The following is a 17,798-nucleotide window of genomic DNA, read 5'->3' as shown; positions in this document are numbered from 1 at the left end:
TTGTATGTCTGCTTTAGTGCAATGTTTAATTACATACCATATACAGTTCTTTCCAACATTTCTGAGGATCAAACTAAGGCAGAATACTGAAGAAGACTTATCTGTAGCAGTCTCATTTCCTGAGGGAATAAGAAAGTCTCTAGTGAATAAGTGGAACAAATAAAGTTGATCTCAAGCTTAAGACAACTGAATCTTTTGCTTATCCTTTTTGCTTCCAGCCTCCCAACAATCGTTTTCTGGTTTGGGTTTTTTTTTTTCTGTGTGATGCCAGCCTCCCTCTTAGCTAAGTATTTTGCAGATTATCACTATGTAATTGTTTTCTCTCTTTCTTAAGTGCTGGAGGCTTGACAAAAATGCTAAGTGCCCCTTTGTCCCATCCCACGCCAACCAGTTTGGAAGATCTGCCTCAAAGGCATGAGAACTTTATACCTTTTCAGAAAAAAAATAAGCCTATCTGTGTGTTCTGCCCTGACAAAACAGCTGTATTTTTCTTTCACTTCATTCTTAGTAAAAAGCCAGGAGGAGGCTGACATTTGACACTTAGGCTGTGACTATTTTAGTAAATCAGACACTGCAGAGACAGTTCTGTAGCATGAGTAGCCAAGTGTCACAACATAGCAGACATACCACTAAATTGTCTTACATCCCAAAACAGAAGGGCCAGCGCCTGGCTGTCTCCCTGGTTTGTGCTTACCAAACTATGCCAGTACTCAGGCTAACAAGTAGTACAGCCGGTCAAGTGCTCCATTTAGCCTTATGGTGTAAGCATGGTTTCCAGGTTTCAGCTTGGATGGGTATAAGTGGCAACACTATGAACAAGTGAGATGAGCAAGGACTGATGGTCCTTCCCTAACTTACTTCTTCTTTGAGGCCTTTTTCAAGTGGTATTTCCATACTCTTCTCATGAAGTTGCCATAGGAGTTTTATAACTTTTAATTGAAGCACCCTGTGATAAGGTCATTCATTATTTCTGTTTCATTATGCGTTTGTTTTGTTGTTTCTCCCTATTTATTCTTGTACCCCAACCCGCCCCGGGCCCCTGACAAAACCACCCTGCACCCAGACCACGTTGTCTCTCTACCTCTGAACATCGCAGGGACAAGATGTGATTAAAACCATCTCAAACCCTCATGAGAGCCCCTGCTCTACCTTCTTTACCACCACTGCGTTGTAACGCTGCTGGCTGCCGGAGCCAGGTCACGGGGCTGTCCGAAATGGACTCCAGGATGTGATCAATCGCATGGCCCTAGGAAACCCTCGCTGAGCTCTCAGGGAGCAGCAGCCTGCTAGGCAGAGTCCAGCGGCTACAACAGCTGTGTGCAATGTAATATTGTTTCTCTCCTCAATTTTAGTGCATTTCACAGTCAAGTATGCAAATCTCCCCCATCACTGATAAAGCTTCAGGCCTTGAACCTTTATAGCAATAATTCTCTTCATGACTCAGAGAGAATATCAAATCTCAGAGCCTTTTCTGAGCTAGGCCAGAGACTTAGATTTCTCCATGCCCTCTGAGCTGTCTGCTTTGACAGCTATGGAGATATGGATTACTTGGGGTTTACCATCATGTCCCATACACATTGGAAAATCTCCTTCTAATCTAGAACTGTCAAGAAGCTTATTATGCTCAGAGGGAGATAGACAACCAAATAATTCAGCAATCAAGTAAGTAACTTTGACTGCCTAGGAAACCTCCCTCATCCCATTTCTGTCCTGCTTCCTCCTCACACTCCATTGTGGCACCATTAAGTGGAGTTACTCCTGATTTACTCCAGTAAGCGACCTAAAGAAATGTGGCTTTTGGTTCCAAATTCACCTGGTTTAGGAACTGTCAACCAAGGTGATCCATCTGATCTTAACTGATGAGAAAGAAACTGAACCAAAAGGAATTTCACAGGTCAAGGGAGGTGATCCTCAACCTATACTTGACCTGAGTGAAGTCACAACTGGAGTATTGTGTTCAATTCTGGTCTACACAGTTCAAGAAAGATAAGGAACTACTGAAGAGGAGATCACAAAGGTGATTAGGAGTCTGGAGTATCCCTCTAATGAGGAGAGACTGCAGGAGCTGCCCCTGTTTCTCAGTCTGGAGAAGACTGAGAGGGGATCTCATCAGTACATACAAGTATCTCGAAGCCAGGGGCCAAGAGGATAGTGCCAGACTCTTTTCAGTGGTTCCCAGAAACAAGACGAGGAGCAATGGCCATAAAGTAAAACACAAGAAGTTTCACCTCAACGTGAGGAAGAACTGCTTTACACTGAGGGTGGCAGAGCACTGGAGCTGCTGCCCAGGGAGGTTGTGGAGTCTCCCTCTCTGCAGACAATCAAAACCCACCTGGACACGTGCCTGTGTATCCTGGTCTAGGTGACCCTGACTTGGCAAAGGGGTTAGACTGAATGGTCTCCAGAGGTCCCTTCTAACTCTAACTATTCTGTGATTCCAAATCCTTAGGTCTCAAAACATACTCTTGGGAAGCCAGATATATCCTGCAAGGTTTGGGAAATGGAGTATTCTCTGCAAGCTGTAGCACCACAGCCTCATATACAGACACTTCATTCACAAGATAGGGACAATAAGGTTGCTCATATCTGAAATAGGACAGAAAATAATCAGGTACTATTATTCAGAATCAAATGAAGATATGTCCTGAAATACAAAGGCTCACATTTGGATATTTTTCTCTCTGCGCACTGCTGCCACCAAGGACCTTACTATATCTTAATAATATCTCTTAAGGAAGGAAAATAAAGGCATTTTCAGGAAGTGGACATGACTGCAAAGTCATTTTTACAGGCTTTGGAAACTACATTTTGAAAAAACAATAACAATAACAATAATAATAGGATATTTTTAGTCCTGGGAAGGTAAGGTTGGCATACAACGTGTTTTGCTGGATTTTGATTGTGAATGGTTTGAATATTTACAAATGCTTTTAAGAGTCAGGAATGATTATTGCTGCGCATTGACAAAGAAGTTCTTCCTTCCTCAACAGGACTAATAGCATCTGCAGTGCTGAGACTCATAAAGCATTACTGTTGGCTTTTAAGATGATTCATAGGCCAATTTTAACAGAGAGAGGTATCTTAGCATAGCATTGGGAGTCAGCAGTTCCTCCCTTCTGATCTGGGCTCTGATACAAAATTTTCTTTATAGCCTTGAGGTGTTCACTTAATCTTTCTGCCTCATCCTCAACATCTGTGAAATATGTACTTACCATATTCACCTAACAGTAAAGAAAGGTCATTGTTTCTATTCTCCAAAAAATATTTTCCTTAGGCCATACCTCACCTCAAAGTCACATGAGAACTGAAAGTTATCCTGTGGACTTTGAACCTTTGAGACTGGATTAAAATTTGTCTGTTCTCAATGCCACGTAATTTCTCTCCACAGAAATATCTACTGGCAAGCTCAGAACCTGAATTCTGGATACACAGGCTATCTGATCATAGCACAGACCTGAATGTAGATAATGTAGATGCTTAGTGAGCTTCTGCTTGAAGGTGGAAGGAAGAGTCCACTTAAAAGACAGCATAGATGGAGCTCTTGCAGTTGGAGACATAGCTTTGGTGCCTATCTTCCAATTATCCACTGTACGATTTTAAAAAAAAAAAAAAAAAAAAGGTAGGCAATTCTCACTTTGATCCAACAAGGGGTCTCTTTTATTGAGAAGCCATGAGTACTACAATGTCTTTAGTCCTGCAGAAAACTCTGCAGCATGCTAATTCAGTCAACATCCAATTTGTTTTACAGGAAAATCGTCCAGAGCCTTGAAACATATTTTACAAAAGAAATCAGATTTTCTTTTCTTTCAAAATGGTAATAATATTTAAAAGATAACTCCACAGCTCAGCAGAATATTCTACAAAATAAATGGATTTTTTTTCTTTCAAAATGGTAGCAATATTAAAAGGATATATTCATTAATAGTCTAGGAACTTTACTCTGTGTTTTTTAACCCTTAAATGGTCCATTCTATTATTTGAAAGTCCAGTGTTCTCATTTACTGTAGAAGTTGTGTTATGGTATCACAGAATATTAGTTCTAGACTCCTCTTGCAGGATGTTGAACAACACCATTGGGAACCTTGAAATGAGAAAGATATATTAAGAAAAATTATCTAAACCAACAAACGGTGAGGACTGGTTTCCCTGAGCAGCTGGGACGTCCTGTAGAGGACTATCCATGCTATCTCCTGAACATGGCATCTCAAGTATGTCGGGAAAGCAAAAGGAATTGCCAGAAAGTCACATCCTTCTGTTTCTCTTCACTGGCTAATGCTACCAACGAAACCAAAAGATTTAGACCACTGTAAAAGGAGAAGTGCAGCTGTGATCTCTCCTCCCAAATTAACACCAAAATTTAGACTCGCTGAAGTGTTTCAGTATTGTTTTTTAATTAAATTAGTCATGCAGCATGTTTCTATTATTCAGTAGAAGAGCTGCAAATGAAGACTTGATTCTTATATTCTACAAATGCATTTCATGATAAAAGAAAACTGCTCTCAAACACTGTGCTACACCAATTTGTTGAGGAAGTTGGGGAGCAAAGGAGTGGAGCCTCTGGCTGTCAGACTCTATAATCCAGCCAGTAAAAGCAACATTTAACCTTTATTTAGACTGATGAATCTCTAATAAATACTCTTTAATGGAAGGGCAAATTCTAACTCAGAGTAAATATAAGCTTTTCTAGTAGAAAATTAGTTTCTCTAGGTTTTATATCTTCATAGAAGAAATGCGATACTGTAAACATGCTTTTTTTTTCTAATTTCATTCAAAAATCTATTCCAAAAATAATTTCCGGGACTCTCCTTCATTCAATTCCTTGAGTAAAGTTTACTTTTACTGGTTGACAATCCAGTATTTCTAATGTATACTGTTGCCATCTAGTGTCAAAAACCCAGCAGTGTATTTAAAATTCTATTTCCCATTTTTAGGAGAATAAGAACATATTTGTATGTCTCTACTAATCTTTAAATTAGTTTTATTTTCTTCTATATCTGTGATTTTCACCTTACCAACAATTTGTGATAAAGGCCACCCAACTCGTACCATGTCTACTGCATATCTTTTCCAAGGTCAGCTAGCAGGGATCCATGCTTTAACTTCAAACCTCTTGGGCCACTTGGGCATATATGGTACTTGGGAACTATGGTGGAAACTGAAATTCCTCCCCAAAAGCTGCAAGGAATATGGGCTATCCTCCAGCAGGATACCAGAGGGAATGAATCTCATCTAACTAGACATATTTACAGTATAGACATTTACCTTTAAAGTTCCCTCTGCAGTCGTTGGAAAGACACTGGTACTTTCAGGGAACAATTCATCTCATCCTAAAGCAGCGGAGTAAAACAGGTCAAATTACTGATGTGCTTTAAAATTGCCTACCTCTTCGTGCTCCCCCCTACTATATAGCCAGCATCAGGTAGCAAACTCAGGTGGACACATCTAGAGACGGTTAAAGGCAGATGAGATGAATCTTACTCGCTCTCTTAAGGTCTGGAAAGAATTTACTAACTGTCCAAATTTGGACTTGAGCCTGTCTTTTAAATAGCCCTGTTTGAATATTCCTCACAAGTAGTAATGAGATTTTCAAGTTATGTGCTTGCTGTCAGTGATGGCAGCTGGTATCCTTTAAATCTTTTCTAATCATTTCAAGAGAGGTCGACAGAACACTGGAGGAAGAAGGACAAGTTGATTACATAATTGATTAAAGTGAAGATACACCGAAGCTGCCAAGAAAATCTCTTTAGACCTGGAAACCCAAAGCACAATCCAACCCAATAATTCATCATAATGGCAAGTAACTGGAGAATGAGGATCCAGTTGTGGTATTTGCCTGTATTATTTAGAAAGACAGCAGGATGTTTTTTGGTTTTGGTTTTGGTTTTGTATTAAGGCAACAGTTTTAATAGAATTGAACCTACATTAAAAGAGAAATTTTGGCTTGTCCTACTCCACTGGAGTCTTGCCACTGATTTCATTGAGATCAGGATTGCATTCTCAGTATTGCTGCTGCCTACTCTATCAAGTAGCTAAGGCTTATGAAACACAGCAACATGTGAAGGAGTATATGAGGTGAAATCTGAAGTCAAAAGAGAGTCTTGGAAAGAGTAAGATTCAAGAAATGTGCAACTTTTTCCTCTCTTTTCTGTCAAGTATTCCTGTCTATTAAATGTACACTCCCAGAACTCATAATTCCTTTGACTCTCCCCACATGTGTTTAAGTTTCTGTGAATGCAGTTAGCTCTGCTTCCATATGGCACAGCAGTGGCACTTGGTTGCTGTGATTAACTCTAAGCATTGGCTGCGAAGGGAAATGAAAAGGCATGCTTTCTGCTGAAGCAATTTGTCAGTGAAGTACTGCAAGCCATATGTTTCTCTAGCTTCTTCCAAATATTTGTGCTGATGTTGCTAGAAGGCGATGTCATCCAAGGAAAAGGAGATGCATGATAGATCGTGCTGTGATAGATTAGTGACAGTGTACAGTGCTTGCCTAATGCATTTTTAGCCTCTAAACTCAGCGCTTTACAACCACTGGTGCTGCTGTCACTAGAATTCATCAGATAACTCCTCCCACCAGTCGGATTGCCACTTTGTGGGGTCCATTACTTTCTTGTATTGTTGGAAGCTGTGAAGGTGTTGCTCCCTATCTCCTGATGGACATTATGCTCAAAGCATGTACAAGCTACATAAAATTGTAAAAAAAAAAAACAGATCAGTGGTCAGCACTGCATTAAATTAAATGCATGCCCTCAAGTAAGGTTAAATAATTGTAAATTGGTTTTAATTCAGTAATTTTTCTGACATGAAAATAAAATTAATTCCCCAGACTGGCACAGACATTTGAAAAACAACAGCATCTTGGGGCCAGTCTTCACTCTGCCAAATTCTGGCTGGAGTTACCGAGCCCAGTTCATGTCACAGATGTAACCTCTGCAGCACCACTTTATTACTGCCATGGGATTAATACTCCCTAAACCAGGCAGCTTCCACAACAAGCATGGAAGTGACTACCAAAGGAATAAGCATTCAAAATGGTAGTTACACCCAGATGAAACTTCATCTGTCACTATAGTAACTCAACCTAGTCCAGCTTTAAGGGCTGAAAAACCACTTTTCCGTGATCCTCTTATCTCTACTATGCCAAAAACATTTTGTACAGATCCCAATTCTGCAGCTGAAAGATCTAGCATCGAAGTTATAAATTACTCTCTTTATTTAATTAAATGAATAAAATATAACCATGCTATAAAACAGAGACACGAAAATAGTACATGCCATGAACTTAAATTTTAGAGCTGTCAGCAAATTCAATCAGGAAATGATCTCCTTAATATAAATGAACACAGGAAAGCAATTAACTGTTTTTAATTTAGCAACTACAAATTGTAATATCTTTCAGACAGGTAAATCAGAATTACGTCCTAACTTTAATAATCTATAGACAGCTGCTCTGTCTTCCCAATGTTGAAGAATTAATGTAAGGGTAGAGGTTAACAGCAGCAATTATTAGTACCATCATAAATATGTTCTCTTAAGCATATTGATTCAAATGAAATAGATGCCACAGAAAAGAATTCTACATGTAATTCTACAGGTAATCCTGCTGCCATTAGCTAGACAAAACTCCTTTCAGCATCAGCAGTTTTCACAACTGGTGACATCACAGAACTGGACATTTATAAAAATTATATAATATGAACGGAGTGACTGGACCATTTTTAAACAAATTAACTGCATCTTTAAACAGACTGCCTATATCCTTACTGTACTTTACAGAGTAGCCTAAATTCCAGTTTATCCCAGAGACCTACTGCTAGTGATGAGGAGTGACTGCTAACCTCTCCCGTTTCGTGGCAGTGTGGATGCACTCATCAGGTATCCATTTGTTTTCTCGAAGGCCTACAGGATGATCTAGATGTTAAACACCATCAAAAGAGCTGAGAATGGCCACGGTGTGAGGAGACAACACCAGTCTATGGCACCCTTTTTGTCAGGTCAGAATTGTGAAGAAAAGAAGCCTCCACTGAAGCCATAAACTAACTGAAGGAGATGGGCCCCCAACCCACAGCTGTCTCTGTGGGAACACAAGTCCTCTGTTTTTTTGCCGAGGAGCAGAGTGGGACTTACACTGTCTGAGACCTACAAAGTAGAAAGAAGCAGAAGAAATGGAAGGGGGAAAAAAGCAACACAATGAAATGTGGATCCTTTTCTATTCTCAGGGTTTTAAAGACATTTACTCATCCTTTTGGTATGGACAGGCAATCATTGCTGCAGTAAATGTTATCTTCATTTAACCAGGGCGCTTGCAGGAGAAGAACATCTAAGTGATCCTTGAATCTAGCTCATGGGATAGCTGTACACCTACTTATGTGATGTCAGCCTAAATAGCATTTCCAATGCAATCAGCAAGACTATTCACATTGTTTATTGGTATTTGCTAGCATAAATTTCCAACCTGAAAGGCACATTGATCACTTCCTGCTGTTTCTCTAGTCTAATACGTGTGTTAATGAGGCAGTCTTATCTTAATAGGTTGTAGAAAGGATTTAATTCTTTGCATATTGCTTGTGTTCAAATAATATATGAATGAAATCTATGTGTCTTCCATGCCTATGAGTTTCTGAAAATGACTGTTTAGTTTAATGGCAATCCTCCTTTTTCTATCAAAATGCACCCAGAAAAAGAATTTTCCTCTCCACAAGGCCTTTGGCTGTTTTGTAAAAGTTCCTATCCCCATCCATAGATTTTATGTTTAAGATATCTACAAAATCATAATAAAAAAAATCCAAGAAACAGAAAAGAGGAAATGTACACTCAGAATTAATAGTTATAAACCTCTCTGAGAACTGGTTAGATGGACTGCCACGGAGTTCTGCTCTAGAATGGTCCCAAGAACTATGCAGAAATCTATCTGTGAGTGAATAAAATGCTGCTTTTATTTCTTCCTTATCAGGGAGAAAACAAAACACCAAGAAAACAAACCTGAAATTTGCTCAGCTTTTTCATTACTGTTTTTAGTATGGGACTGGCACTGAATTTAACTATAAAGTTTAGAATTGTAGTTGCATAATATTCAATTGCTTTTCTTCCATATAAAAAAGCTTGATTCATTTCCTGTGAAATAAAGGTCAAAAATCCTCCTTGACTCCCTTGGGAATTGGATGGCACTTCAGGCTGTCATAAAAAGTGGTGTTCATATTAGTACAGTACGCAGAGATCAAATGCAGGAATTTCAACCCATAAAGCTTACTGGACAAACTCACCACCTCCCCACCCCCCCCAAGAAATGGATTCTTTAGTAGGAAATGTGAAATTACGGATTATAATTACATGGTGAGGAAGACTATGAATAATAATCATAAAAGTATATTGTGCTCCTATTTCACAATGTATATTACTTTCTAAGGCTTCCTCTGCTCAGTGCTTCCAAAGGGAATTCTTTACTACCACGGATCACATTGGACTACAAATCATGAGGACTGCTAATGATGAGGTGTAGAATTACTGACCACATACTAATCTCTGATAGACTGTTGAGTGGTTAAATTAGTTGTAAATATACAACAATATGAAGCATGTAATTATAGAGTAACTTCTATAACAGTCAACCTTTGGGTTTTTGTTTTGTTCATTAGAATCACCTATACCTGCATTTTTCCAGGAAAAGATAAAATTATTCTGAACCCATTACTCCAATACCTTACCAACTAAAGGTGTTGAGAGCTTGCTTGCTGTTTCATCTCTGGGTCAGATTGAGAGTCCATTGATGGCACTCTCATTCAGCAGTACTGTAAATTACTCTATTGAAAACAAAGAGCATTATATTATTTATAACCAAAATTTATTTCTCAAAACAAGTCTAATAGGCAAGCTTACATCTACGCAAAGACTAGATGAAACCACTAATTTCCAGTTGCTGGAGATGGTGCTGAAAAATAACATAGGTATAGATATAGTATAAAAGTAGTTGAAGTAACACATTGGTTATCTTGTTTTAGAAATTTCTCTGGAGTCTGCTATGCCAGTAGAAAGACACTTTGACTTTAAGGGACTTCAATCAGAATTTTTATTGTACAAGACTTTTCTTTTTCCTTACTATGCATTTGCAGTTCCCTTCGAGAAACAAACCTGGAACAGGACATTTTGTAAACCAGAACCACAATTCTTTGATACCACTGAGCTAACGTGCAGTAGCTGAGTGTAACTTGAATAACTAAAGTTAGGATTCTGCATCCCATGTAGATGAAACACTGTTGTGATTTCAAGCCCACCTGGAGAAGAAACACCACACAACTGCTCACTCAACTCCCCTTCCCTTCCCCCCCCACCCTAGCTGAAACCAGGACAAGATTAAAATGTGTCTGTTACCTTCCATTAAAATTTTGATAAACCAGAAAGCCTGATTCTGTTCTCCCACTTCCATAAACCACAACATAAATTGACTAACACAATTATTTATAGGTGTTTCATTCAGTATAAGCAAAAGCTAATTAAACTTCAGAGTTGTTTGGGGTTTTTTTTTTTGTTTCAACATGCATTCTTTTTTATTTCCTCACTGGTCAGCTTTATCCCAGTAACATTACTGTTATATCAGATACAGCTTCTGCTGTTAAGATAAAGACAGTTACTGATAGCACTAGTAATTAAGTTTGGTTTTATGCTATTCCATTAAACCATGTATATCACAGGCACAGCTAAATGGGAGTGAAGTGCTCTATGGACAGATGTTTTAATTATGAGTAGATACACAAAAGAAGGTCTGTAGGGAATTTCATTCTGTTTCAGACCACTTCTCCAAGGTCATTTTTAATTCTTGGCGCATCTTTCCACATTCTTAGAGATCTTGCCAATTTCCTATCATCTACCAATTTAACATGCATACACTTAGTTCTGTATTCCAGCTCACTACAGAGATTGTGTTAGTACTGGATTTTTCCACCAGAAGTTAAAGTTAAATTTACAAATTATAATTGATAGGTTTTATTTTTCATTTTTTAAAAATAGACCCAGTATTTGCTCTTGTGCAGTTCTGTCACACTTCTCCAATCCTCTGTATGTTTTCTATATAACTGCTATTTTCTTTAAAATTGCTTAGTGGCTATGTAACTCTATTTGGTTCAGCCAAACTGATGAACTTCTAATTTCTCTAACTGTTCTAGCTATCTTTCTCTTTCAAGTCCTATTTTTCTGTCTTTGTCTTCCTTTGAAAACCTACCCTTTTCATCTAGCAGTTCTGTTAGCCATCTCCTTCAGCTGAGCATTTTAGCGAGCACCAGTGCATATCATTTTGTAGAACAGCAGACTAGTAGTTTAATTATTTTCTTACCCTTCTGAATACATCTACTAGTTTGCATTCAGTTCCCGGCAGTCAGATTCAACTATATCATATATATTGACTAAGCTTTCCTTCCTATACTGTTTAAACTTCCTGTAAAATTAGATTTCTTTGTTCCAATTCTTCCTATGAGAAAAGCCGAGAGAAAAAGAACCTCTCTCCTTCAACAGTTAGATATCTTCTCATTTAAAGATTAATTTTATATCTATCATTATTATTATGACATTGTCTTCAGTTTTGATCAATTTTTCCTTGAGTTCTATGTCCCCAGCTTTTGCTGCAGAAACCACTTTCTCTTAGGAACCTATTTGAAACCACTAATCCAAACCAATTTACAGGTTCTATGGATGCATACAAATACAGTGAAAACAGATGGCAACTTACCAATATAGGAAGTCTGCTTCTAAAAATTGGTGGTTTTTTCTGATTAAATGTTTCAAGAAGGTTAGAAAACTCTCACCACCCTTCACTACCATAAAAGCAATGAACCTTATTTTGACGAATAATTTCTTATCAATTTCTATAGCTTGGACTGCCATGAAATTCTACCCTGCAAATTCCTAAACTAATTAATTTTCTTTCTTAGTTATCTTTCTCTAAAATAGGCAAAGCACATATTTCTTGAAAAATGAACATTTCTTTTCCAAACCTTAATTTTGATCTCACATTTCCCCTATTGCAAATGAGTTAGTTGCAGTATCCAACCTGTCATTGATCAAATGGTGAAATTTCTGTTCGCATCCCAGGGCTTTCAATTAAAGATTTGTCTCAAGATATGGTACATGATGTTTTTCAGACTGTTTCTCTGGAGTTATCTAAGATCATGGGTTTTTACTGCCACACTGAAGGTTCTTCTATTTCTCCCTTAATGTAATTTCCCAGCAAACTGTTACTGATTTTTCCTCTAGAGTAATTATTAGTTTTCAAAATTTTTTTCCCTATGATATAAAGTGTTTGTTCCAACCAAAGTAAATCTGGTTTTACATTCAACAGCGAAATTATTACAAAATACAACGTCTTCCATATTAAAATTCTGCAACCAACATTGATTTATTTGCAAATCTGCTGAAGACAATTACTTTTCTGAGTGTGATTGTTAATAACCTCCTGTATATCTGTGAATCCTTTTTTTCCCACAAAGCTCTTATGTTTCATCAAGTTCATCAAGTTTTTCCATTCCCCATGGAAAATAGCTCTTTGGAGAGCTATTTGTCTGATGACATCACATCCCTGTGGACTGGGGAGTTGAGAGGGATGCTGGGGTGACAAGGCGGGGGCCTTGCCAGTCAGAGTGCCTTTGCAAAAGGCATGTAGATGGTGGCCAGGTTCAACCAAGAGTGCAGATCATGGGATAAGGCAGGTTCAGGCAGCTCCAAGGTCAAGCTGGGAGCCACTCTGCATGTCTAGGTAGGAGCCCAGCTCAACAGGCTATGCGGACAGGCCAGTCTGGTTCCCCTGGCACTGTCAGCAGCCTCTCTCCCATGTTCCCAGGAGGAAAGGAGCTGCCCTGGGCTGCACCACTGCTGAGTTGGTCCAGGTCCTCAGCATCCAAGCCTTCAGGAAGGGAGATGTTGTCTTAGGCATCTATAGTTACCCTAACACACTTAATTATTTATCTTCTCACAATGAGGAGAGTAATAAACCTAATGAAGGAAGAGCAGTAGCATTACCTTCTGTTTTGGCAGTATTGACGATAAACATTTAGGAAAAAATTATGCCAGCCACAAAAGAAATATCTGAAGGACTGTGTAATACACTGAAAAACACACATTAAGTAATATCTGGAATAATGAGGCTTTTCTCCAAGTTTTGGGGGTTTTTTATGGGTTGGTAGTTTTTTCCTGAAAAATGAAACTATAAGCAACCGACTCCTTGGAAAAAGGCCAACTGCTTGGAAAATGTGTTTTTCTCCGTTTTTGTTTTACTTATGAGTTTTGTCTTCATTGTTGTCATGAGTTTCCTTCTGCTTTCTAATGATTTTATTGCTCCTCAATCACTTTCCTGTTTCTTTTTGTTAGCATTAAATGTTGCTAAGTAACTGAATCAGGCTGTGGTATTATTTGGCAGAACTATTATATTTTTTGATATATTTATAGAGATTACTCAGCAAAATGAAAACTACTCTTCCAAAGGAAAGAAGGTCATTTGCATCTACCACAATCTTCATTTTCAGGTGATTTCTAAGAAAAAATTGAAAGTGATTCTTATAAACATATTATATATAAACATAAACACGTATAAACATTCCTACAATGCATATTTCCAGACCAGGCAGTTAAGGAAATATTAATCTTAACGAAAAGTTGCTTTACATGCTCCATGAGGTTATCCTAAGCCACACCAAATAACAACATTTGTTTTGCTTTTAGTAATGTGTGTCAGATATTACAAGCAATTGTAATTTTAAAGTAAAATAGCTTGGCTTTCCTTCAGTGCAAGCTCATTTAAAGAATTCACCTTTGTTCTGTATTATTAAATGGAAATCATAATTTAAGCAATTTAACAGAAAATTTGGGAAAAATTGAATTTATCTTTTTTTTTAGGTCTCCTAATTTTATGTTAATGTGGCAATGATCTAGTGTCTCATCTACATGGACCTGCAGTCAGCAGTAAGGTTAAGTATCCCAATTGCAAAACTCATTTGGGTTTCATGAAATTTTCACTTAAAAATCTCTCCGAAACAATCAAAAGCACTAACAGCCACACTGCAGACCACACTGTGAAGGTTTAAACTGCGTTAGTACTAAATAAAACATAATAGGAGACTGTGATACCAGAATAAGAAAATTACCATAGAACTTTATAAAGAATGTCTGAAATGGAATCGTGTCAATCATTATTAAATTATTCAAGAACTGCCTGAACTGCTCCATGTTGATCAGAATAGTCTTAAAAGCTTCCACATTTCATTATGTTATTTTACAGCTTCGAAACCCCCTGAAGTGAACAACATGCTTTCTTTTGCATGCTTTTAACACAGACATGCACTACACATAAAAAAAATATTTTAAAATAAATTTCTCGGTCTTCAATGAATTTTTTATAGGTCAGAGCATGGACCCTCAAGATAGCAACTACTCATATAATGGGAAATATCTCTAAATTTGTTCATTTGAAAATTTATCATATTTTGTTACAAAAAAGGCAGATGGAAAGGTATCATAAACATTAAATAGCAGAATTACTTCATAAACACTACATAGCAAAACGACTTTGGTTTTGAAGTACAGAGTGAGAAAATTACCCTTGCAAGAGAGGACGTCTCAATAGTAACTCTGGGCAATAACCACTTTGCATCTGCTTGTTGAATAATCACAAGATTTTTCAACACTTGGAATGAAAACACATACACATAAAGTCTTGTAATAAGTGGCTTTATACTAAAAAAAAAGGGAAAAAAAATCACATTCTTCCAGCTCCCTCTATTGTAAAATTAATATAAATATGCTGAAGCCAGCAGGTTAAGTATTATAATAGCTGGGCATGAGTAGCAGCAACTATGCAGGAAAGAGAATTGTCATGGAAAACCCAGTTACTTATGTACCTCAGCTATTAATAACTTTATTAAATTTGAAGTCAAAGAGTGTGACCACCTAAGCTGGGAAGACACATTTGTCCTTGTCCTTCTAGAACCTATACCAGAAAAAAGAAAAAAGCTGAAAACATATGACTTCCTCTGTTTCTTCCTTCCCTATTGTATTTCCCCAGGGTAACATCCCCCAGGTGGGCTTGATACCAGCAGGTGTGACCAGCAGGTTGAGGAGGTGACTCTGCCTCTCTACTCTGCTCTCATGAAACCCCTCCCAGAGTGCAGCATCCAGCTCTGGGGACAGAGATGGGACACAAAGATGGCCAGAGGGCTGGAGCACCTCCCCCACAAAGACTGGCTGAGAGAGCTGGGGTTGTTCAGTTGAGAGAAGGCTCCAGGGAGACCTTCAACAGCTTCCACTACATGAAGAACACCTAAAAAACCCCACAGAGACGCTTTTTACAAGGGCGTGTACTGATAGGCAAAGGGAGAATGGCTTTAAACTGAGAGTGAGTGGGTTTAGATTAGATACTAGGAAGCCATTCTTCCCTGCGAGGATGGTGAGGCGCTGGCACAGGCTGCCCAGAGAAGCTGTGGATCCACCATCCCTGAAAGTGTTCAAGGCCAGATTGGATGGAGCTTTGAGCAACCTGGCCTAGTGGAAGGTGTCCCTGCCCATGGCAGGGGGATTGGAAATAGATGACCTTCAAAGATCCTTTCCAATCCAAACCATTCTGTGATATTAGGAATTGTGGTGCCCACCCCACTGCTCTCTCACTCCCCCTCTTCAGCAGGGCAGGGGGAAAAAATAAAATGAAAAACTCATGGGTCCAGATAAGGACAGAGAGATTACCCACCAATTACTATCATAGGTAAACCAGACTCAGCTTGGGGAAGATTAATTTAATTTGCTGTGAATCAAAAATTGGGTATTTTTAAAATAGTACTGTGAGAAACAGAAACAAAAATAAAAGCGCCAAGTTCCTTTTTTTCTCAGACTCAACTCCACTCTTTGTTCTTTACTTTTCTTTCACGTCCTCTCTTCCACGTCCTCTCTTCCACAAGTATCACGGGGAGATAGGAAACTGGGGTTGGTTCATAACTTTTTGTCTGTGCCACTCCTTCCTTCTTATGCTGCTCTCCTGCTCCAGCATGGAATCCCTCTCACTGGACAAAGTCCTCCACAAACTACTCCAGTGTGAGTCCTTCCCAAAATGCTGCACTTTTTCAAGAAGTAATCTCCTGCTTACTGTCTTTCAGAGTTTTAATGCTGCTTACTCCTCAGGTAAACACAAGAGAATGGCAGCACACTTTCTGGACTGCATCACTTTTGGATTAGATGTTTCACTCAGGAAGCTCTGCTAGTAAAATCCAACCTGCCCTAAAGGAACAACCCCACCAGAGCGATGAGGCAACTGAGTACTCATTGTATGTCCACACATCACAGGATACCTCAAAGACAGAAAATACAGGAGGATCCTAGAGACAAAATGATTTTTGCCACATTAGGAAAGAATTCTGTAGATCCAGATGCCAAAGAGCAAAAAAAAAAAAAAAAAAAACCAACCAAAGCCCCAAAACCCTTTCATGGGCTGGATAAGGAGATGGACATGTTCTTGGCAGAGTAGTGGTGTAGAATTTTTAATATTGACTCACATCCTTTTCCAGTGTGAGGGCTGGGAAACTCTTTTCAATCAGGCAATAGCAGAGAGAGTGGCCTACAGCCTTTTGCTGTGCAAAGGCAGCACCTTTGCCACGGCTGTACTTGTGTCAGGATAATGGGGTCTTGAAAAAGATTTGGGTATTCAACTTTTTTTTTCTGTCTTCAAGAAAAGAAAGGACTCTTATCTCTAGTTTAATTATTTAAAGTAAGATATTGAGAACACAATGAATCCCAGACCAAAAATAACTACTCATGCAATTTTTTTCAAGACCAAAGACAGAAAAGAAGCCCTTCCAGTATGAATCTTTGCTGAATTCTGGGCTGTTACAACACTGAAATTATTTTATAAACTCGTAACCTCCATTTTCTTATGGGAAAGACTAGCAAAAAGATTAAGGATTGCTGCTGGGGGGGGGCAAGTTGCAGTAATTGTAGTATTGTCAATCCCAAGCATACAAACAAAATAATAAAGCCTTTTTCTACAGTACAAAATGTAAGACCAATTACAACGTTTGAAAATACAATTTTAATTTTACTATTAATGCCTTGACTTTTTTTTTTATCGTTTTCTCCACATTCAAACAGGTGAAAATAAATGATTTTAAGTGAAATTGGAAATGTTTATACAATCATATATTAATGATTTAAAGTTTTGAGAAACAAGGCCCTCCGCAAGCTTGGTTTTCCAGGCACACTGGCACACCCGGGGCACACAGGGAGAGTCACACCGGGGGCACACTGGGGCACACAGGGGCACACCGGGGGTGCAGGGGCACACCAGATGTCACTGGGCAGGTCACAATGGGCAGGTCACACAGGGTGGGTGTCACACCAGGGAGCATGGGGTACTCTGTGGGGGCACACTGGGAGGGCACACCAGGGTACTCAGGGCACACCCAGGCACACCTGGGACATAGGGTCACAATGGGGCGTGCCGGGGGGGTCATATCAGACACACCGGTCATGCCGGGGAGTCACACTGGTCATAGAAGAGAGGGGGTCACACTGGGAGGGGTTACAGGGAGAGCGTGGCACACCGGGTGGGTCACCCCGGTCGCACCAGGAGGGGTCACACTGGGGGCGGGGGGTTTCTCCAGGGGTCACAGGGGGCCATCCCACGTCACACACTGGGTGGGTTTCCCCAAGGGGTCACACGGGAGGGGTCACACCGCGGGATTTCCCCAGGGGTCACACCGAGAGGGGTCGCACCCGGAGGGTTTCCCCAAGGGGTCACGCCGGGAGGGGTCACGCCGGGGGGTTTCCCCAGGAAG

The sequence above is a fragment of the Corvus brachyrhynchos genome, unplaced genomic scaffold (assembly GCF_000691975.1).
Source record: "Corvus brachyrhynchos isolate BGI_N302 unplaced genomic scaffold, ASM69197v1 scaffold1, whole genome shotgun sequence".
In the NCBI taxonomy this organism is placed as follows: Eukaryota; Metazoa; Chordata; class Aves; order Passeriformes; family Corvidae; genus Corvus; species Corvus brachyrhynchos.
This window is presented reverse-complemented; position numbering follows the sequence as displayed.